Source organism: Chelon labrosus, assembly GCF_963514085.1.
Source record: "Chelon labrosus genome assembly, chromosome: 10".
Classification (NCBI taxonomy): Eukaryota; Metazoa; Chordata; class Actinopteri; order Mugiliformes; family Mugilidae; genus Chelon; species Chelon labrosus.
The window spans coordinates 10875592-10900187 of NC_140360.1; the positions used below are offsets into that span (position 1 = coordinate 10875592).

General features: G+C 44.8%; 1 protein-coding gene across 3 annotated transcripts in view; it reads right to left on the minus strand.

Annotated features, from left to right (window-relative positions):
- The window catches only part of rerea (arginine-glutamic acid dipeptide (RE) repeats a), a 122541-nt gene extending 99391 nt beyond the window's left edge, over positions 1–23150 (minus strand). The window contains exon 1 of one of the 3 annotated variants that reach the window (XM_084553099.1): positions 22646–23150. The gene's annotated coding sequence lies outside the window, so the exon portion shown is untranslated. The remainder of the gene's footprint in view (positions 1–22645) is intronic. The other 2 variants (XM_084553100.1, XM_084553098.1) reach the window with 2 other exon arrangements.
- Between the last annotated feature and the right edge of the window lie 1446 nt (positions 23151–24596).

The following is a 24596-nucleotide window of genomic DNA, read 5'->3' on the forward strand; positions in this document are numbered from 1 at the left end:
AATGAACCTTGTTATGTGTCCTGACACTGGGGCCTGCTCCCCGGCAAATAAAAACATGCCTCTCACTTACTGGCTGCCTGCGCTCGCAGCCCCATACATCAGCATTATAAAGGAGCTCGGCAGCCTCAAGGTCAGCTCAATTTCCTCCTGCCGTTATGAAGTATCAGAATCACAGCGAGAGGGGGCACCCACACGCATGTAAAGAAATGATTTAGGTAGCGAGGGAGGGGAGGAAGAGAAAGGAAGAAAAAAAAAATAAGAAGGGGGGGTGGGGGGGTTTGGAGTGTGAAGGAGAGACGGTGTGTAATACAATAGGGAACTGTGACAAATCACCAGGAGAGAACCAGCCTCTTCTACAGTAAGGATGTGTGAGTGGGGACGTTTGTGAGAAAACGACGAGAATATTAAGCCTTACTTGCTCCTTCCGCACACTAAGAATACAGTAGACTGCGGTTTAAGTAATAGGATTGAACAGTTTCTGTATCTGACCAGCTGAGTCCGCTTGTGCAGTCGGCGAAACTACGAAGCAATTACGCCGACTGAATTATTGTTTCAGAAAATGTGAATACGATGTTTACCATTGACTGTAATTAAATTCTAAGCTGTAACATGGGAATAACAGCAGCCTAATGCCTTTTTTTTTTCCCTTTTGAGATCTGGGCCCATTCATCACATGCCCAAGCAATTTGATAAATTACACAGAAGCATGAAAGCTGATCATGTGCGTAGCAGAGTGCGGTGCCCGTGTGTGCGTGTTATGCCTCTGCCTGAGTCGGCAGTCATCCATGGCTGCCTCACTGGCTGAGGTTTGACATCTTCAGCAAAGAGCCTGGGGAAATAACAGCAAATTCACTTAATGGCACCACCTCATCTATTCCTCATACAGAGAGAGAGGAGACGAGGAGAAGAGGGAGAGTTCCTTGAGGTGTTACAAAATGGCTGTACGCTCTCGGCTGCGCTCGCCGCCTCTCCCATCCGCGGGGGTGCAGGTGTGTTGGTAAACACAGACCGCATTGAGATCCATCTCTGGGCTTGGTCGGCCACCAGCTGTAATTTGCAGTCAACTCTGACCCTTTGCGAGAAGCCAGCCAGCCAGCCAGCCCCCGTGCCGCCGCTGTGGAGCTTTTTGTGGTGACAGCGCAATCTGGTTTGACGCGTGTGTGTGGTCGCAAATGTGTGCGATGATCTGCGCGTGGCAGAGATTCAGTGAAAGTGTGAGCGGCTGCAGGTACGTGCATGCTTGTTGGTGCAGGTGCAAGAAAGCATGCAAGAAAGTGTGTGTGTTTGTGTGCGTCTGCAGGGAGTGTTACAGAGCCAGAGGTATAATGGCCCCACTCCATCTTTGTGTGAGGTATTGCAGAACAATCCAAAGCAGAGCACAGCAGCTGGGAGGGAGCCCGGGCTGACTTGCACTTGGATAATATCTCAGGCTAACAGCAGGTATGCTATCAGTGCAGCCTAAATCCCCTAAGGGCTATTTTCAGAGCCTCTGACCCCAGCGTGGCTGTCTGGTTGACATCTCTGTGCCAGAAACACAGGAAGAGCAAGACCCAAAACCACGCCGCTGCTTCCTCTCAGCTGCACAACATTTCATTCAGGCAGCCCTGAACAGCTCTGCTATTCTTCAGATACTGAAAAAGACTCAACGGCTCAATGACTGTATTCACAAGGGCGACGGTTTTTCAATAATTTACCCAATAGAGACAATAATAAACCGCCACGTTATCATACTTTTCCAATTACCCTAACCTCAATACAGTCATAGTCAGAGAAAGCATAATCACATTAATACGCGTATTCCAACTGGCTTATTCAACAGCATTTTAGATATGTGTACACCTTAATGGAACGATGAATCACAATCGAGGCTGACAGGGTATTGCGGCAATCAAGCTGCTTTGATAAAAGAGGCTCCACCATCTGACTCAGCCTTCGTGTGGCTGCAAGATGAAAAGAACAAATCGCAGTGTTATTGCAGAATCTGAGAGGCCTAAAGGCAGCAACGCGGTAGCAGTGTGACAAAAAGGTATTGTACGAGGATGAGCGCTGGGAAGAAAGCGATGCTGCAACACAATGCGGAGGAGGAGTCTAAAAATATTGATTGGACTGAGCCGTGAAGCGTATACTAAATGGGAATTGGTAACTCCATATTAAAAGAATATATATATATAAAAATGCTTCTTCTTCAAATTCATGTTGATTAATTTCAGTATTGATTAATAGATTGTGCAGATTATTTTCTGGTTAATTTACCACTAAATATCCCATTAAACTCTTACTCAAAAATGTCTCATAGTTACATATTTATTCATTAATTCTATGACAGAAGAAACCATTTCAAACTTTAACTTTTACCCTGTTTTTTTTTTTTTTTTTCTTCTCTGCATCGGTTGAAACGGACCGTAATGAAATCCAAATTGTGTGTTATCAGACTCATATTTGGACCTAATTATACTATTCATCACAAAAGTGAAGATTTATTCGGCGTAGACTTAATTAGGAAACGCATGCTTTACTTTATCCTCAGGCATGCAAACTGGTCAGGGGTCAAAAAGGTGAGAAGAGTGCGCGAAGAGGGAAATGGCCACGAACCCCCCCCCCCCCCCCCCCCCCCCCCCGCTTGGTAAACAGAGATTTACAAAGACAACAGACTACAAATTCACAAATTTTTACCAAAAAAAAAACTTTTGAGCCAGCTCAATGGCTGTATTTCCTCGGGCCTGAAGGGCATATTTCACTGTCTGAATGGAGTTGAATGTGCCAATTTTCATGTTTCCACTTCTTCCGTCAATAATCTCATTCATGAGACTGAACGAGGATTCAACTCTGGAGCCGTGAAAAACAGAGAGATTTCCGGCGTCTGAACGTCTTCTTTTGCTTCTCCCTTGTCGAAGACTGAATTAATGAATTGCTGTAACGTACTGCGGTATTGATCGGTGACGTGCATAGCGCTTGCAAGTGGCGGGTAAAGTCTGTGCATGTTTAATAAACACATAGGGGCTACGCATGGGGCTCTGACAACACATTTCAATATGTGTTCGCGTCTGTAAATAAAGTCAGCGGTTATATATACCGTATTTCCTCTAATACAGGCCCGGGCCTTTATTTTACTCAAGCGCATAGCGGTCCAGGCCTTTATTGGAAGGAGGCCAGAATTAGAGGCAGGCCTTAATTTCTATTTGAGCAAAACGAACTACGAGTAGAATTAATAAAAACAAGATTTTGTGTATATTTGAACCTATAAAATACTAGGTTCATTTATTGAAAACGTACAGTTACCATAACCTGGTATGCATACAGAACATTAACAACAAATGAGCGGCGCGACGCGGTCGGAGCGCACTGAGGACAGTGAGTCCGCTGCCGGTCGGCAGTCGCGCCGGGAGCGAGTGGGCCCCGTCCCTCCCCGCACGGAGAGAGGGCGCAGTGAGCACTGATTCCAAGACCCCAGGGAAGCAGTGAGGTGAGATGCGGGGGGTCGCTGTAAAGCTCGCGGCCGGAGCCGACGAGCCACCTTCGCCCCGAGCACTTACAGGCCGCGCACCGCCACGGAGTAAATGCGCCCGGCGGGGGCCGGCCGACGCCGGGGAGAGGTCCCGCTGAAGGGATCCTCCCACACCGTGCCGCCGAAACCCTGACCCGCCGAGATGGTTCTAATAATAGCCCCGGCCGCTATTAGAGACCGGCCTTTATTTACCTCCGCTGACAGCGACCGGCCAATGTTGGAGACCCGGCCGCTAATGGAATACAGGCCAATATTAGAGGATTTACGGTATATAGAACATTATATTATTATATTATTAAAATATATTAAAATAAAAGTCAACGAGTAGGCTACCCCGCCCCCCCCCCCCCCCCCCCCCCCCCCCAAAAAAAATATTTTCTCCTCGGATTTGCACGAATCACATAAGTCACCCAATTTGGATTGAAAACGGCGAATTTCGCCGAAAGGTGAGGAGTTTGCATGCCTGTATCCTGCCACTAATTAGCATACATAGTGTGGGGTATGATTTCACTTCGGCGGCTTGTGCTGATTGTAATTGGAAATGCGGCTGTATTATTTATCTGCAAAAAGTCCCTTACACCCACTTGGGAGTGTTATGCTAATAGAAATAGTTATACAGATCTATATGCGCAGAAACAAATTGCTTACTATTTGAAAGGGCATTGGGAAGCGACGCGGCTATGCTAGCCATTAGCATGTGCTCTACAGAGTGTTTGTTGAGTCCTTATCTGAGAAGGTCGAGCAGTGTTTGAGGTGCCGTAGCAGCCGTTTCATCGCTGCAAAGCCTCAATTTTATTAGCTCTCTGTTACCACACTTTGGATGGTAACACAGGATGCCTCCTGCAAGGCAAATCCATGCACAATCAATGTATTTGATCATGTGAACGCAGATTATACACAGAGGAAAAAAAACTCAAAAGAATTTGTTTAAAACAAATCAAAATGAAAAAAGTCTATACATAGCAAATAGCTTACACTCTGACAATCAACTGTTCTCCACCCTGCAACAACAAAACCTGGTCTGGAACAGGAAAGACGCAGGCTACTAATAGTCACAGTGTAAAAAGATATTGCTGTTGTACCACTAAGGCACAATGTGCTCTTTACATAAATTTATAGCGGTGGCGTCTGTTAATAGAACGGCTGATAACAGGTGGATAATACGTATTAGTGAGCGCGGTGGTGCTGCTGGAGAGAGGAAGATGGATGCCTCCTGTGTGCTTTCCTCTTATACTATAATGCTCTCTCCTTCTCTATCTTAGTGAAAGCTTCCCACTACTTGGCTCCCTGCGGTTAGCTGTCAGCCCCCATCTCCATCTCTTTTTCTCTGCACCTGCATCTGACACTGCGAGTGTTCTGTCACCCACCTTTCCTCACTAACCTCCCCCCCCCCCCACACCCCCCGTCGGAGAAAATGTTCAGCCCCACCCAGCTAGCTAGCTCCCAGCAGCCCCTGGGGGCTGGGACAATTAAAAACGAGGCAGGGGCTCAGTGGAGCTGTCATGCCAAGTCTCGGATGGGACCTCGCCTGTGAGGCTGCAGACGTACGGGGAGTCTGGTATGTGAGCCCAAAGAAAATAATATACACTGTCTGTTATACTTGAGATCAACATTCACTCCAGTGCAAGGTGATGGCAGCACATCAACACCCTGAAAGCAATGCAGTCTGGCTGGAGCGATATATTTGGCCTTACAGTATTCAGACTTTGCCTGACTGCACACACACACACACACACACACATATCCACTGCTATATTCCAGTGTCAGCCAATTACAGGGCTGCCCTGACTGCCCTTGACTACACTCCCTAACCTCCCTCCACAATCCATGTCAAACCACTCTGCACTGATTTCCCTGCCCCTCTTGCTCCTTCCTTTGCTGCTGCTTCTTTTAGTCAGAGTCTCTGTCTTTAGGGTGTGAAATATTTAGCAGCCCCATCTAAATACACCTTCAGGCACCGAGTCGGTAGCTGCCTCCTTCGCCAGGTGAGACGTAACGGGAGGGAGACAGCCGAGGAGAGGGTCGGTGTAATGTCTCATCAACATTATTAAATCATTTCTTCCCCCGGCAGTCCCTGGGTGGTCTCGGGCTGTGTTATTTCTCCGTCAGGGTTCAATGGCCTCGGCTCCTAGGGTTTGAGTGTGGCCGCTCTCCTAGCCTAGCGCCGTGCTAAGCAGGTGTCAGGGGAGTTTCCCCTCAATTAAGCAGAGGTAAAGTAATGCCTCTCACCGTGGCGGCGCCATGAATACATTAGTCTTGCTGTCACCACAGGCTACAGCGTCGATCTGCATGAAGAAGATAGACAGCTGCTGAAGCAGGTTAAGCAAACTAGCGCGAGGATTGTGTTAAAATAAGACTGATACAAAGCACCTCAAAGATATGATCTGAAAGCCTTATTTTATGCTGGACGAATACATCATGAGCATAATCTTTTCTAGTGTACACCCAAACGGTACACAGAGTAATATGATTTTGTTTTAGAGTTACCGGGAGTTAGGCTAATGAGTTTGCATTAGCTGTCTGAGCAGATGACACTGGAGGACACAGAATCCTTGTTGTGGTAATTAAAGCTCAATGAAATGACGCCGGTGAAAAAATTAGCATGACCCACAGCCCCAGAGGAGAGGGAAACAGCCAGGAAAATGGACCTCTGTGCTGAGCTGCACACAAGGCAAAGCTTACAGAGAAAACACATGCAAAACTGGGAGTGAAATAAAGCTTTTTAACCAATTATCTGATTAACTTCAAGTGGCAAACATCCTGGGAATCAACGACACCGATGACGAGAACCTCTCATTATATTTTCATAAAGGCATCACTTATGCATTTACTTCAGACAGCATTCATTAATTGTAAACAAAATAAAACCAAAGCAACATTTAAACCAACAATCATATCAATCTCCTTTGTCCCAGTAGAAAAATAAAACAGCTTTCTTGCCATTTTTAGCCAGCACGCAACAATCACCCTGCAATTTACTCCATTTGAAAAGCCAACTGAAAAGGAGGGTTTATAAAAATATGTCAACAGAGGCAATAATGCCTTCTTTTGTCAGTATTACAGTGTGCTGGACAGGCGTATTGAAAGGGGGGCTGATTGATGGCTTCACTGCAGACTGTCTGTCCACCTCTCTCCCTGATGAGACATGTCAATGTAAAGACACATGAATGCAGCAGCCTGTCCTCCATTTTCTCCTCCTCCTCCTCCTCCTCCTCCCTTGTCAGAGGCAGGGAGAATGACGCAGTAAATACAGATGCTGTGTGCAGCGTAATTCTGGGGCCCGCTGCCTTTTATCTGCCATGACAGCTTCTGCTGCTGTCGAAATCAAACACCAGGGCGCGAGGAAAAAGCTAGTATTCCCTTTAATAAACTGCCAGGCAGAGCGGAGTGAGAGTAGAAAAGGAGGCACTCAGCTCTGCTCGGCACTGGCCAGGCTTGGCTAAGCAGCAGCTGAGGGGAGCGGCAAAATAGAAATGGGGAGAGCGCTCCTTCAGGCATTAGTCGGTATTATGCCGCTCACGCAGGCTCAGGCATCCAGCATCATTGCACTTACCAAGAGCCGTCTGAGCCAATCGGTCAGCAGGGAGTGTTGGGTACTCAGCGGAGATATGCACACTGAGGTGGGGTAGGGTAGAGGGGGGGGACTAGTGTAAGAGAAAGTGGGCAGCCCACTCAGCACCTGCTCCACAAGTCCACCACGGCCCCCTTAAGCTGCCAGGGTCAATTAATTACATCCATCTCTTAACGCTCTCCATTAGGATAAACAGAAATAAACGACAAGAACGAAGGCTCTGAACAAAACAACTGACTAGCTCCTTCATCTGTCCATAAATCATTTATTCGTAGGAATTACTACTTTATAAAAAATATACAAAGAAAAAAAGCATCTAATAAAATGACAGCTTCTCAAATGTGAGGATTTGAATTATAGTTTTTACTGCAAAATAAAATATGAAGACATCACACACAAGACGCAGAGCACCGGGAAACTAGAGACTGAATTATTAACCAACTATTTAAAAAGAAATTATTGATAGAGTAATCTATAATGAAAACCAGTGTTCAGCCCAAATTCGCCAACCGAGCCTTTCTCTCTTTGTGTGGCGAGGAAGATGAGGAGGGCTGCTGCTCAGGAAAAGAGACAGCTTTTTGTTCTGACCCCACAGCTGTCACGAGAATGAGAGGGGCCAGTGAATGACGGCACACATGAGCGTTTTACTTACACGTACACAAACACACACACACACCCTTGACACCGCAGCGGAGGAGGGACAAGAGGGTTGCGCTTTAAGGTGCCGAGACCCACGGGGGACACTGTTGTGGTGCACGACTGCGTCACATGAGGAGGAAGGCGGAGGAGGAGGGGGAAAAAAGACTAAATACCTGGTCAACGTTTGGAATCATGCTAAACCACGGCGCCCCTAACGCCATTAACGTTCTTCCTTATAATCCAATTATGAGCCATGTGTGTCCACATCAATCAGCCATTTTCATTTGAGCGGTGGTCTTCTGTATCACCATTACTACTGCAGTAATTGAGGCGGCGCTATGGAGAGGCTGCGCAGTTTACCTCCATCTGGGAGGTCAAGAGGAATGCAATTGGTTGACAATGATTATGCTCTGGCTGATTAGGCTATGGGCTACCGCTGAATATTTAGCGCTGATTAGAATAAGCTCTGTAGAGGGCCATGTGGCTCACTAACAAAAGAGACGAGGCATAGGGCAGGGAGAAAGGGCCAGTAATCAGCACAGGCTCCTTTCTCACGCTTAATGGCCGGATCAATCTGATTTTCACATTTTTATGTTGTGCTTAGGCAACGCTGTGTTTGCGATGATGCTATTAGGCAGTTTAACGATTAGCTTTAACCAAACGTAGCCTTCTGAAAATAATATTACAGAATTAAATTAACTGGGGAGGAGACATTTATTACTACTGAGGTATTTTACTAATGATAATAAATAGATATACACTAACTAGCCGCTTCATTATGTATGTTTGACTCCATATGGCTCATGGAGGCACAGCCCTAAAAAAAGAAACACATTAATAAATGATACACAAAATGGCTCCTCAAACCCCCTTGTGGAGATGCCAGCACTTTTTTTTTTTTCCCCCCCATCAGTGATTGTGATATTTACACAGAAGCTGAAGTGCACTCCTGATTGAAAGAGGGAAGAGGGCATGAAAGATGATGAGAGAGAGAGAAAGAGACAAGCGGAGTGGAAATGAGAGCAGAAAAAGGAAAAAAATGACCGGGAGAAATGACAGCAGGGCAGGGGCTGGTAGAGAAGGAAAAAAACAAAAAAAAACAAAAAAAAAAAACAGATGGAGCGAGGCAGGGAGACGTGCACTTATTTTGCGGAGACTTTAACTGTCTTGATCCTCAATAAAGAGGTGAAACTGATTAGGTTTATATCAAACGGCTGCTTGTAACACTCTGCCTGTCGCTGAGAGCGCAAATCACAGTCACATCAGGTTTTCCTCTTTTCCATTTGAAAGAGCCAGCTCTCTCTCCTCACTTGTCTCTCACTCTCTTCTTTATTCAACGCCACACAGCCTCCTAAAGCGCCGGGCTTGTCACAGTGACAGATGCAAACACGACCACTGACCTAAATCACTCTTTTCCAGCACATTAACCTCCCTGTCCCTACACCTTTTACGCAAAAAAAAAAAACGAAACACCAACATAAGGAAACACTCCAGCACAATACTCCAGATGAGCTGAACAATGACAACGGCCCACAAACCCCACCCAATCGTCTTCTCGCCCTCTTTTCTGAATGAAGACTACTCCTAGTCTAAACAGGAGAACAAAATAACACACTGTCAAGTGAAATAAATCGCTGCCTGGAGGGAGTTTTTCTTGTGGAGGGCACAAAGACATTTTTGTCCCCTTCGGAGTCAGAAAGGATCAATAATACTTTAATTACTGCAGCCCATGTTTATAAAATGCAATAATCATTCATTAAAGATGCAGACAGCGGCAAGCAGGCGGCCTGGACGGGCGTCAGCGCTGCATGCAAGGGCAGGAGAAGGGAGGGGACGGGAGGACCGGCGTAAATGATTCATGGTTTGATATCTCTCCTGTATAATGGGCTCCTCCGGGGAGCTGCCGGGGCTCCACTGCAGCGACTGACTGCCTGGCTGGCTGGAAGGCTAGATGGCTGCCTGGCTCGCTCCGACTCTGCCCAGGCTGCTTCTGCCGCTGCTGCCCAAGATTAGAAAGCCAAGCCACAGACACCGAAAAGCGGCTCAGTAAAAAAAAAACACAGAGGAGGGATGTGCACGAACACACATAAAAGGAACCGACTTGATTCAATATTGTCTGGGGGCACAAGGTGGGTGGGTAGAGAAGGAAGGAAGACAAGAGAACTCCTTCTAGGGAGAAAACATGAACACCTAATGGGAGTATGGTTGCTTTTCTTGAAGAATGGGATTTAAAAAAAAATCATACAGAATACTTTAATAATAATAATAAAAAGACATGCACATACAGTACATATGTGCGTAGCTCTTTCAACCAAAACCTTCTTCCCGGAACACGACTACGCTGTACAAAATGGGTCACAAAACGCACTGCACTCATTTATGCAGAAATGCACTTAGGTTGCAGTCTCTGGTACAGATTTCCCTCTTTTTGTTTCTTGCCAAGCTTTGAGGGTTGATACCAGAATGAATCAGAAACACAGATTTTGAATTAGAGGAGACATTCTCGGTTACCACATCAATATATGCTCTTGGGAGACACATTTGCATAAACTACAAATGTGTTTCTGCTAAGCCGACGCAAATAAAGGCACAGAAATAAGAAAGTGCCAACTGCAATGTAACCGCCGTGGCCTTTTTAGCAGCATCTTGCCCTCACATCTCCATGTAATAACAAGCACTAAGTATTTTTCTTTTTTGCACTTAACCCCTTGTCAGCTGTTGTTAGCTCAACTGGTGATGACACAGCCGTGCTCTTCAGACTTTATCCTCACAGCACCTCTCCTACCGTGGTAATCGTCCTCTGACAAATGGGCTCCGCGCGCACACACACACACACACACACACACTCTCTCGGCTTTGCGAGCAGTGTATTCATGTCAATTTTGACCACCATTAACCGCAACTCGGTCCTTTCAGGATCTCTCAGGGGAAATCTGCGAAACACCTTTTTCCCCTATATCGCTTGTTTCCTTCAGACCGCCTTGTATAAAAGCAGATAAAAATGTATTCTTAGTCTTACAAGGTGCAAATGAGGCAGGAAAATGTGAGGAGGCTGGAGAGGAGAGCGTAAAAGAAAAAGGTGGAATGATACTCTATACTCTAAACACGGAGTCTGAGTGGGTCTTCATCTAATTATAAATGTCCCAAAAAGACAAAATGCAAACCTGCTAAATTCTGTTCCAAGTAAACTCTAAGCATAATCCAAAGTAGGACTGCTGCAGCTTCATATGAGCCTCGGCTGAATTTGGTGAGCATTTTGGTTTTGATCCACCATTTCTTACAGTCACATTGCGCCGAAAAGCTTCAGGCTGGAGAGAAGGGATAGTCACAGAGACCGAAACCTATTCTCACATTCTCACAGACATCAATACTGTTTTAATACAGATTTGAAAAAAATCTGAACCCATCCTTTAAGCCACAACCTTGCAACCTCCCACCCCCCGGCTCTGCACCTCCTCCTCACCCACGGAAAGACAGAAGGGGAAAAAAAAAAAAAAATGAAGAGATTAAGGTTGTAACGTGTTGGGCTAATCATAACATAGACAGTTTAGTGCCATCTCGCATAATTAAATGCTTTGCACTAACCACCTAATGCATACTAATTTGGAACAATCCACTCCTAGAGTTGGCAGACCATGAAGCTCCCTGCAAAGGAGGTGCTTGTCTCCCTCTCTCTGCATGTGTGTGCGCGTTTATGTGAAATGCGCGCACACACACAGTGATTTGCAGAGCAGTAAGGTGCTAAAGGTCAGGCCGTGGACTTGAAAGAAAAGGTCAAGCATTATTACAACATGACTAAATAAACAGGCTGTGCACAGCCCCCGGTCCAGCCGCTGTAGATGCTGGAAGTCTCTCCCTACAAGCCGTGCTACTTGTCTGTTTGCCTGGCTGGGATTCACCTTCATTCCTTGTCTTTATCCACATATCCCTCCAGCTCTACGACAGCTGACATGAGGACTGTCATATCCTGCCTAGATTCTTATCCCCCGCTGGCTTTATTGCTCTCTTCCTCCTGAGTCACAAACACACAGACACACACAAAGCAGGGAGAGAGAGAGAGAGGGAGGGAAGCAGGGCTGCTGGAGCGTGCTTTAAAGCACATTAATATTAATTGCAGCACTAGCTGGAGTGATAACATAGACAACATGCCCCTGTGAGGGAGCTGGGCGCAGTCGGCCCCTGCTTTTTGTTCGCAGCACTACTCATCTGTTGGATGGCCATGGTGAGACGGCAGAATGATGAGCATTTCATCTTTGAATTGCTTGTTTTATATTAGAAAGGGTCTACCCTTGCCGAGCGAGGGGAATTTGTTGTAGCGAGTAGTCTCCGCGTGTGGGCGTGGGTGCACGAGTGCGCGCGCACGAGCATGCCCGTGATAAAAACTAGGCAAGATGAATTATTAGACTAGTGGCTACATCAACAGCGATAGAAATGTGCTTCAAATAACAGAGCGCTTAAGCCATCCTGCTTTTATCTCTTTACTACTCCTGGCTCCTTGGCTGCCTTCTATGTCCTCCACGCTGAACTCGCTATTCTGTGAGAAATGAGATCTGCTAAAGATGTAAATAATCTACAGAACTGATGAAAGAAGCTAGCAGCAGAGGAGAAATACAAATCGAGCTGAAGCCTGGGTGCTGAAGCCTTTCTCCACCTCTTGGCTTTTTTTTTCTTTTTCCTGTCACTACAGGAATAAGAGGGAGCCGTGGGCATCAACAGACGACAGCTATATCTCTATAGTCCTCCATTTTTACCTCAACCTCTCTTTTTTTTCCCCCCCTCACTTTTATCAATTGCTATTGAGAAACCTGCCGCTGCCTTTACTGCCACCTCACAGCAGTGGGTTTCCGCGTTACAGTTTTGTGCTCCTTTTTCCCCGATTTCCCTCAAGACTCATCAATGCCCTATTACCAAGTCAAAGCAGGTGGTGCTGCAGATATTTGCAGAGAACCAGGGCTGCAAGCAGAGACACACAGACACACATACATTAGGAGGATTCATTCAAGAAGCCCGGGAGTTTTTCCAGCAGCAGCAGCTCCATGGGGCGAGGAGGTGAACAGAGGAGAAATCACTGCTGGCTAAATGCTTGTGAGTGGTTTATGGCTCGGAGGGCAGAGAGGGAAACACGGAGATGCGGTAATGCATCTCTCTGACACTCCTTTAAGCAGCCGACCAGATTGTAATCTCCCGGGCCCTCTAGTAGTCACACATTATTGTTTCTCATTTCGCGTGTCGCAAACAATTAAAACACGCCTGTCGATTCCTGTGGCCCCCGCGAGCTCCATTTGCTTATACACAAAAACACACACATCTTTAAAGAAAAAACACGCTCATATGACCTCCATCCGTGCACATATATATATATATATATATATATATATATGTAGACATGAGCACATAGACCCACACCGTTTCCAGACAATGTCACACGTATTTCTCACTTTCATCGCCTTTATCTCTCTGCGACAGCAAATACAAGGTGGACCAGCCCCGTGTAATGTAAGCAGAAGAGAGAGAAGACGAGGGGAGGGGGGTAAAGACAACGTGTCCTTTTAGTTTCCTCTGTCTGTTGTCATCCTCTTCTTAGAAGCAGCTACACGGGCAAAAAGAAAAAAAAAAAATAAAACTCTGGGGAAGAGCGAGGCAGAGGAAGAGAGGAAAAAGAAATAAAGCAGCAGTTAAGCAGAGATTTTCCCAAGCCTGTTGTTGATTAGAGGAAAAGGCTGAGTGCTAAATACAAAGGGAAATAGGGAGAAGAAAGGGACGATTGCTGGTTCTCCAAGGAAGGGTCTCTGAGGGCTGCCATAGGTGGTGACGAATCTCCTCCCAGTGACAAAGCCGGCTAACGCAGCAGTGAAATTTAAATTCCTGCTGTTATGAAATGTATTTATTTATTTATTTCAGCTTCGAGCGCACGTGTCTGTCCTCGCGTGCGCGAGCGTGATGCGAAGCCAGATGCCACCTTCCCCTCACCGGCGCGGGCGGCGAGCGCTGGCTTTGTGCCGAAGCAGATCGTTTGTTTTGTGCCAAGAATAAAGGGGAGACTCCGAAAACTCTCCGACAGCGCTCTGCCTCGCGCTCAATCACAATCATCACGAAACGTGTGCTCGAACAAAACATCCGCCGCCTTGATGGGGAGATTTTGTGCGATGGCGACGGAAAAATCGCGCTGTTTAAAATTAGCCAGAGCAAATTCGAGATGGAGCTCTGCTGACTGGACCCATCCAGTTGGAATTATCTGAGATGAGACAAGCGGTTAATGAAGTTGTCATCAGCAGAGCCCCACTGATGTGTAAATGAGGAAGCAAAGAAAGAGGCTGGATTAGGTTCTTCTATGTGGAGACCCAGACCTCAGCAATTGCATGCCACATGGTATTTTCTTAATTTGGTGATGAAATGAGAAGGAGGATGAAGAGGATCCGGCCTCCTGGTGAGCTGCTATGCCCCTTTCCCAGCTAAGTGACAGTGAATCCTACAGTGAGTATATTTGCCGCTTTTGAGTGCCTGGAAACTTGTCTGGCAGAGTGCTCGCCGGGGAGACAGATAGATGGGAGAAACGGAGGGACCGAGCCTCACCTGTCGCTCTCTTCTATTTGTCAGTTCATCCCTGGAGGCTTTTGGGCTGCTTGGTACAACAAAGGGGTTTGTATAGGGGGGAGGTTGGGATGGGACGAGGGAGGGCGGGGGGGGGGGCAGAGAAAGAGCTCCTCGACCATCCACAGACAAAGCAGAAGAAGAAAGGACAAGTTTACAGGTAAATAGTGAGGAGCAGCTGGCTTGGAGCCGAGGCAAGCTCAGGTTTCAGACAATCAATGATCACTCACTCCTCCACAGCAACAAAGATGTGGATAACACAGTGGAGAATATCTTATTCTGCACTAAAGTCACTCTGAAGGCTTTTATATTCTGCTCAGGTTAACACCAGAGCAGTAATACACGACTTATAAGTGGTACTGAATGTCAAGTTCAAAGACGGTGTTTGGCGCACAAACAAATATGAACATTTAACCCGACTTTCAACTCCACAAGGGATGACACAATGCCGTTTGAATATGGGCGGCTGACGACAGGAGCAATTTGCCACACCGCTGATTTGAAAAGGAGCACTTGAAGATGACAGAGAAAGACAACTATACTGTCATCTGAAAGAGGATCTATGAAATCAATGGGACGAGATCAATGCCGTCTCTCCCTCTCTCTCGCTCTCTCTCTCACAGCACTTTACATAAGCTGCAATAATCATCACAGAGGCCATCATCTAGCTCACCGATTTCCTGTGCAGGACTTCCAGACACCTCCAGGCTACAAAGCTTCTCTCACTCCATCAGTGCAATATTCACATCCACAACGTCTCACACACACACACACACACACACAGGGGGCAGGAGGGAGGAGGAGGCAGAGGAGCTGAGGGGGAAAAAATACCCCAGGCAAGCCAGAGTCAGATAGACAGGGCTGGAAGGCAGGGAGAGAAAGAGAGAGAGGTTGAGGGGGGGGGGGGAAGACCAGCAGAGCGTCTTCATTAGAGTATAGCAGCTAGTTGTGGCACAGACGAAGCACTGTAGTAAGAGCTGCTCGTCCTCTCAGTTAATTAGGATTTCTGCCGCTTCATTTTGGGGCGAGGGACAGGATGTTGGAGGCGTGATTGCCTTTTATTTCCCAGCCTAACGGCTCGGCTGCCTCTGTCGCTTTATTAACAGGAGATCTTCCAGATTTACAGCTCCGCGGCAAACATCAATTTCAATAATTACAAGAAAACTGTTAGAGGGGACACAATGAAACACACACGCCTTTTTTAACCCCCCCCTCTTGCTCTCCGCCATCACCACTCCAGAGCCCCTCCCCTCCTTCACGGGATCTAATTTCCATAGATGTGCCCTTTTCATGATTGCATATTATAAACACGTTAAAACACACACTGATTTGCCTCAGCCACATTTAGCACTTCAAACGTTTTACAACCAATCCCTGGCCTGAAGGGCAAAGCAAATAGTGTGAATGTCACATTTACATTCAAACCTCGCCGTTCGCGTTGTCACAAAACAAAGCCGATCAAAGATGACACGGCACTGGCCAGAATCGGAATTAACATCTCCTATGGCGGCGTATGGCGGCGTATGTTTGGATCTCGAGAACAAGCCCTCTTTTTAGATATAGCTTTACACACTGGCTGAATTAATTTCACCGTTTGACGTGGTGCAAGACTGAACCTGGTGTCAAGACAACCGGGGGGGGAGAGAGAACAGAAATCATACTTTAAAAGGCAGCAGATTCAGAAGAGGGAGAAGCGCAGATTTCATTTGAATAAAATCAATAATTGTGTTGACTTGCAGTGTATTGCCTTCCTGCCTTCTCATCTTGCTCGCTAATGTTTCTTTCATGAGCCAGCCCACTGCTGGTGACATTATAGCTACAGCACTTCCACAAGTCCCCGATGGATCGGTGAAAATGGTTGGCGTAAAACACAATTAGTACGGTCCATATGGCTGCTAGCGGAGGAGGAGCAAGAGAGGTCCCATGTGGGTTTTTTTTTTTTTTTTCATCGGGGCCCGCTCTTTTGTTACCTTAAAGATCAAACCGTTGTCATAATAATGGGGCCCGTTTTAATTCTGCCACTTGGTTTTTTCGTGAAGCAGCCCCCTTCTTCAACAGATCCTCACATTGTGGAGTGACTCTTGGCAAATAAATTGACCAACCTTGGCTGATAGCCTAATCAATAGCTCCTTCATCGTGATTAATGGTTCATATTGGGTAATGGGGGAAATTTAATGTGAGGGGAGCGTTACTTCCTGATTTCAGCGCTCAGCCGCATCGATTGGTTATAACCCCCCCCCCCACACTTTTTTTCACCAATGGAATGTGCTGATAAGAGAGCGGTGTGTTCGACCTATGTAAACTGAACACAGAGAAAATGATTTACTGTGCTTTAGGCGCGTCTCATTCACTGATAGCTCTGTATGCCCAGCCTGACAAGCATTTTCTTGCCCGAGAAACGCAGACACCTTTTACTGAGTAGAAGCTGAACAACAACAGCTTGAGGCAACAGATTTATTACAAATTGATCTATTAGATAGCACTGCTGTGCTCCGCTGTTTTCCTTCTCCCTCTCTCTGCCTCTCTCTCTCTCTCCCTGACAACCTTCCCCTGATGGTAGCTAGAGTGTATCAGAGTGGAAGTGCTACAGTGGCAAATCTAAACCCAATCCTCAGAACTCATTTTCTCTGTGCCGGGCTCCTGGAACTGGGGGTACAGAGACAAGATGTCCATCCTTAAACCCAGTCGATCCAGCTCAAAGTCCCAGCATCTAAACTGAAGGCTCAGCAGGGCTCAATAGGTGTGCCACAACCTGCAAGGGCGAGCAAGGACAAAGTTTACCAGAGGCACCTCGTGGACTCGGGGACAGAAGAGCCACAATGTCATCAGGTCATTTCCTCGAGGCTGCATGAACCACAGAGATCACCGCTGACTTGCGTGCCGCCTCCATTAAAACATCAGTCACAGGTCTGGGCTTTGCGGCTCTCTGCAAACTGTGCCTCGTGCGCACAGTCACAACATCAGTGCAATATCCATATTAGTCACAGAGGCCACGGAGCACAACCAACACATTATAAAAAAAAAGATCTATGTACCATTTGTCTCATGCACACTGCTGAAAATCAATGTCCCGCATGCTCGATACTGCACAGGAAAAACACAACATAACAAGCCATTATAGCCGCTTTAATTAATGACAGGGGCATGTGCGTCTGGACAACAGACAGCTGTTATTGACACATCTCTCTATAAAATAATCAATTAAACCAACTTCATCGTTTAGACTTGCTAATCAAAGCAGCTCTCTGAGAACTATAACAGCGAGGCTATTTACCTTAATCACCAGCAATGGAAAACGCGTTACGTTTTTTACACAATCATATGATTTTTACCTACATACATCACAGTGGAGCTTAGCCTGAAGGACATCTATTATTAATCAAGCTAATTAGTCAGACTAACTTATTATATAACAGCACTAATATGTCGACAGAAACCACAGCTAACAAGAGAACAGTAACAGAGCGTGTTGACGTTAACGCTGAACTAATAGAAAAGATGATTTTCCAGGTTATGTAGCACAGATTTAACTCTTTGTGCTGACAAATACTGCAGTCAATAGTAACAAAGTGTGCTGATAGAAAGCTGCACAGACTCCATTGTGCTCCTTTCCTTTAATCACCTCCATCTTTCATCTGTGCTACAGAAGGAGAAAAAAAAAAAAGAGCGCTCTGAGAAAAAGGGGCTATTGGCTTCCGGATGGAACAAATGTACGTGTCAGTGAAGAAAAAAAAAAAAGAGGAACCATCCAAAGATGTTGAAATATTCTAGGGACAGCATATATGTCTATATAAACATCTCCGGTCAGGCAGCTGCAGGGGGTGTGTGTGTGTGCAGTAAAACACTGGTATGCATTGTTTGTGTTTCTGCACCACTAGCGCCATGCCGTGTCATTACATGAGGCAATCTCTTACCTAATCAGCACTGACACACACAGCGGCAGCAAAGCATTCCTCCTCCTCCTCCTCCTCCTCCTCCTCCTCATCTCCCACTCCCCCCCTTTCTCTCCTTCTCCTCGGGGGCCAGCCAGCTGATCCTACACCATTTCATTTTCCTCTTTTACTGAGATGGCAAATGGCTGACTGTTACATTTGACTTTCACTTACAAATCGTGCTTTTTGGCACACGTGACTGACTAAGTGCTATTTAACAGCCTATCATGCCTGCATCATATGTTGCGTTTTTTAATTAGAAATAGTCTCTGATCAATGCATTTTCAAAATGGTCGGGTCGAGCTAGTGCGGTTGTACAAAATAAAACACGTTAAAGAATGTGACTAAACATGTCTCAAGCTGTAAAACCCTATTTATAACAGATAATTAAGTCTATCAGTTGGTTATTTCTTTATGTTAAAACCATCCAGGGTTTTTATTCATTTCTTTTTTGTGATAAGTTCCAGTTTCTTAACAGTTATTTATTCTGCACATTAAATAAAATGCTAATCTCTATAGAAGGATAGCTTGGAGGCAGGTATTTATACCTTATTTAATGCACTGCAGAGCCGTTCAGCTGTCAAGCATATAGGTCTATATGGGTGCACAGTTCACACATGATCTTGGAGAATATAAGTGAGATAAGAAAATCCTTTATGAATCAAGAGGAGGGGGGGGGGGAAGAAAGGACTCCCAGATATAACACAATAAAATTACTCCATGCATTCATTAGCTGTTGCTTCACAGCTCCTGCAAATGTTAGCCAAGCCTCCATTTCCAGTTTCCACACACACTCTATTGTACAATCACTTATGCACATAAAGCACAGAGGGCACTAAAATGCGGTGAGCTGAAACACAGAAAGAAAATATGCAGTGTGCTGTTTTTTTTTCCGTTGCACCTCAGACCTGCTGAGAGCCTGGCAACACCACCAAACACAGCGCGTCTGTCTTATTAGTTAAGATGTGCGTCCACGCCAAGCAAGCCCAATAAGAGACAGGCGGCATTTGGGAGATGAAGTGAGACCGACTTCACCATGGCAGGGCTCACACGGAAAGCAGATTTGATCACATCTAGTACATCAAATACCACCAGCAGTATGTAGCGAGACAGCTCACATTGTTAACACGAGCAGCGTTTGCCGATACTATCTCCTTGGCACAATTGTGGAGCGGCAGAGCTAGGCCCGAATCAAACAAAGATGAGATATGATGCAGCAGGCTTGGATCTCCTCTTATGAGAGGTGAAGGGAAGCTGTCAGAGAACACAAAACACATCCAGCATCTTTCCTCCTCTGACTCGCAGGCAGGAGCCAGGAGGAGGACGAGGATGAGGAAGGAGGGGAGCGCGCTTGGCTCATTTCTGCCAGTGTGCCCTGTGCGTGTCAGTCCAATATCTTAAAACAACACATGCAAGGCTTTGCTACAGCCAATTACCCAGCTCTTGGCACGGGAACTGAAAAACATCTTCGGAGAACAATAAAGAGAGCTTGGCTTGTTGTGCGTGCTGTCAGTAAGTGCTGACAGATTGTTATTTTTAATGAATATACAGCACTTGAATGGCCCATCAAGAGGTCTTTGAGCGAACATTGCTCCTTTGTTCAGAGCATTAATTTTCTATGTAACAGCCAGATATCTTGCAGTAAAACTGATATCAAGGACAGTGAAAGGAAAAAAAGCTAAATCACTTCATCCCCTCGCTTCCTTATTGTCCGCTGCATCCTTTTTGCTGCAAGTGTGCACAGTCATTAGAATATAAATACAAGGCAACACTCTTTCTTGATTACAAATGTGATGTCTGGATGCTTGATTACACACCATTTCCTGTGTTGGCTCTGGAAACGTTTCGCTGCTCGCCGACCTCTCCTGCCAACCTAATTTCATACTGTACATGAAATCCCTGAGCGAAACAATAAATCAGCCGAACCACCCTTCTCTGAAACACAATAGTCTCCACTGAAAGTAAAATGCCTCTTTTTTAAAACACAGGCTAGCCACACCGATGACAGCTTGTAGCCCCATCCCTGTGTGTGACAACACAATGATTCAAGTATATAGTATGAAGTAGCTCCGAGATCGGGCGCTTATAACAGGATAGATCAGCTTTCATGACAATTCAGGGTGAAGTAAAGATGGAGCGACGGCATCTAGGTGAAAAACAGCAAGATGCCATTTGAGCGCAGCATGTAAACACTGAGTATTGACAAATCATCCGACAAAGAGACGCGAGACCAGAGAAAAGGGAATTTCCTCAACCTTGTCTGGCCTTTGGCACACATTACTCACAGGGAGCAGCCATTACTCAAACATATATTTGTCATTAAAAGAAAATAGCAGGGTTAATACACTTCTTTTATCATTACTCTGCCGGTACTGACTTGAAATTCGATGGACAGGGTGTGTCATTGGATATGTGACTCAAAAGTAATTTTACCCACTGCTGCTCTTGAAATCCCATTCAGATTGAAACACTATAAAACACACTGACCACATAACAGCTCTGTGAATAACATGAAAGAAAGAAACTCCACAAACGTTCTGTTTTGAGCGATTCTAAATTATCCTCTAGGCCAAACCTAAAGAATTCTTCTTCTGCAAAAACACAAAGAAAAAAAAAACAACATGAACCAAACATTAAAGGTGCTTTTCAGTCTGAGCTGCGCTAAAGTAGTAATCAACGTATGGCCTCTAATGGCAGACCTCTGTACCCTAACCTGGCAAGTTTACAGTCTAAGTGGTGGTTAAAGAAAATCTAAATCACAACCACTGAGCTACAGGCAGCAGGAAATGCCACTAAAACATCACATGTTTCATGTTAAATGTGTGGAAGTACGAGAATGTTTCAAAGATAAAAAAAGACATTTCATCAACTCAGTGTCTGAAAATAATGCTGCAGCATTAAACTTTTTTCTTACCACTGCCTCCGTTATTAAACACGACTGCTTAGCAGACGTACAAACATCGTGTGTACGTTAAGTTTGTTTGTCAGTTCAGTGACCTCTCCCTACAGTGTCATGTCATTATAAGGCGGTTTGAACAGCTGGCAACGTCTTGCCGGATGGCACAAGCTGCAAAGTACTAAAACCTGTCCACGTTTAGCCACTTAGTCATTAAACATAATGGCGTCAAGCGTGTTTTACAATCCAACTCTGTTGGGACGTCAGATAATTTATTAAAGACTACTGTACCTAACAGCGCAGCGCTTTGACAAGTAAAGAAATGCAGGCTTTGTTGGCGACATTAAATTAAATTCTTTCAGTGGAGTGAAAATAGCTTTATGGAGAAAGAATAAATGTTTCTGCCTCCTCTCATCATCTAGCATAGTGTATTTTATGTTGAGGTCCACGGCTGAAGGTTTCAGGAAAGTGAATAAGTCAGGAGTGAGTCATAAGCACTCAATAAAAATAAATCACTGCCTTTTCATGGCTCTGGCCTTTTCAAGTTACAGATGTCTTTTTTTTATTTTTTACAGACAGGCTGCTGCCAGATACTGTCACTGAATACTCTTTTGTTTACTATTTACAAACTTACAATTCATGACAACTTTGACTAACCTTATGCAGAAAAGAAAAAACACACTAACAAACGTATAAAATGCAGCAAATATCCATATCCTCCTATCTTATGCAGTAACTTCTGCTCCAATGTTTTGAACTCCTCAGCCTGCCAGAGAGATGAGAAGTGTAAATGCCAATTCTACTGGTTGTATTTGCAGACAAATTCTGTTACAAGCTTTGCATTTTTGTTTCCTCAACTCGCCACGAGTGAGCCGTCACCCAGCGTTTACACATTTGCTTGAAACCAGCCCAAACCGTCCTCATAAATAACAACAGACTGTGAGCTACACAACAATAATTGAACACAAGTCAAACACACAAAGACAGCAAGTTAGCTCCGCTAGCTAACGTCTCCTAGAGCTAATGACAATAGCTGCACGGGCTCAGTCTACTCCCCGGAAAAGAGCTACTACACTAGGTGTTTAAAATGAAAAAAAAAACGTTTGCTTGGAGATGTTACAGTGTTGTGTGCACTGCCACTTCACAAAGCGCTTAGTGAAACAAAGACGTGCTGTGTGTGTTGCATGTCTTCTGTGCTAACTGGTGTCAAAGAGCTGTTTGTATCCAGACATTACACTGATCCCAGCTGGCATTCCCAATCAGTGCTAGTCACTGGCGTTAGCCGCTAACGTTAGTTCATGGCAACCAGCAACAGTACGGGGCAAACAAGTCTATCGGCTAACTAGCTAGCTGATGCTAATAGGCAAATTAGCCAAATAGCTAGCGAGCAGTGATGTGCGTTAACAGCCCAACGTTTACAAACTACTTCCTTCACATTTGTCAATTCTTCCTCGTTTGCTGATGAACGTCAAGAGCAAAGAAGACGGCTGATTGCAGCTCACAGCACTTACCTTAAAGAGCTTGATCTACAACATCTGTGATTTGTTTGATGAGAGACTGCAACAACAAACAATAGCAGCACAGCAGCAGCAGCAGCAGGGGCAATTAGCCAACGTTAGTTAGCCAAGTGTCGCCACTACAGGGTAGTGCAGCAGCTGCAGTGCCACCTGTATATACTGTTCTTATGTAGCTATAACGGAGCGGACCACGTTTGATATAATGCTGTCATAAATGATGGACTTGAGAGTAAAGAGGGAGTAATCGTTGCCGGGATGCTCAGACTAGTGTGTGTGAGAGGCACTCAGCATGACAGCATCCTTCTTCATCTTGGGGTGAGAACAGTTGGGGGGTTCTCAAAGTTCAACCGGTAAAATATCGTCACCCACTGGCCAAAGCTGGGAACATCCAGAGACACTGGGAGTCCTCCGGGGTGTCTGCTCTGTGGCAACACCGGCTCTGTCTTCATCGTTATAAACCACTGACACTGCCTTCTCTGTGTCAGACAGCACAGGATTAAACAATTTAACAGAACTACTATACTCCAGGGACATTTAGATCTGCAGTAAACATGTGCATATTTATTAGTTTAAAGCATACTATAAAAACACAATTGGAAAAAACAACAATATGGCAAACTCTACCACATTGGATAAAATAATAGAAACAGTAATCGCTTTCAATTTGATGCGTTTTGCCATGCGCATGCGCACTGGGTATTTAAAGTATCAAAGGTCAGCGAATGCGGGTTTTTACATTTTTTTATTTATTTTTTTATTTATTTATTTATTTGTGAGGCGCAAATGAGGATTTTTGGTTGGAAAAATACCGAGTTAATTAAATAGATTATTTATTTATTTGTAAATTTGTTCCATTGTTCCTGCAACATATTTTTCTTCTGCCAGCAAATTAGACTCTCCTCCAAACTAGTGAGGTGCAAATCTCTCTCTTATTTTATTTATGTATTTATTTTGTATTTTTGTATTCCTTTTATTAATGACAGACAAACGTTGTCGTTTTATTTATTTATTTATTTTTATTTTATTATTATATACAGTTTATATATATTTTTTTACCAGCAGGACTTAATTGATTGTTTTAATTATAGTATTTTTATTTTTATTTTTTTTTAATCTCTTCTATTTTTATTATATATATGTATATATGTATCTAGAGAGAGAGAGAGAGATTTACAGTATATTATATTTTTTGTTTTTACCAGAGGGAAAGAGCTTTGCGAAATGCGAGTTAAGACTGAATAAAGTAAATTTTATGCATTTATTTTGTAGTGGATAAACAAAGACAAGCAGTTTTGTTGAATAAGCTTTAGATGGTTGCATGTTTCTCCTTTTTTTGAGTAGCTGTGTTTGGACCCCATTCAGCACCAGGAAGTAGTCACACACATATATATATAAAAGTTTAGGCGAAGCTCCATAAAGTAAACTTTTCTCATGGCTGTGGAAAATACTTTGTTGGACCACCCAGGTGCTATTTTCGAGTCTATTAGGAGAGTGTCAGAAAAGTGCACTGCACGACTCTGATCGCTAGATGGCGCAGGCCTCAAAGAAAAGAAATTGAGCATTGCAGTCCCACTCACACTCCTGTATGTACGTTGTGTAATCCACACTGTAATATTAATTTACAAGTCACCCAGATTATTGACTTAGTTTGAAAACCATTAACGTTCTAATTACCCAAGTGTGAGAAAACTTCAAGTCACTTATTTGCTGCTAAATGAGAATCTGCAGCATCTGATACTGTTGGCATTTACAGGATGTGGGGTCTTTGTAGCAGTGATTTGTAATACATCTCCTCGGTGATGGCAAAACAATGGAGGCAAGTTGAGACAGGGCTCACACAAAGTAAATTGGTGTGGCACGAACCCAGCTGGCAATCCTCGGTCGCACCATACCACTGGTGAATAGACCCTCATTTATCTTGGCAAGGCCGAGTACAAAAAGAGCT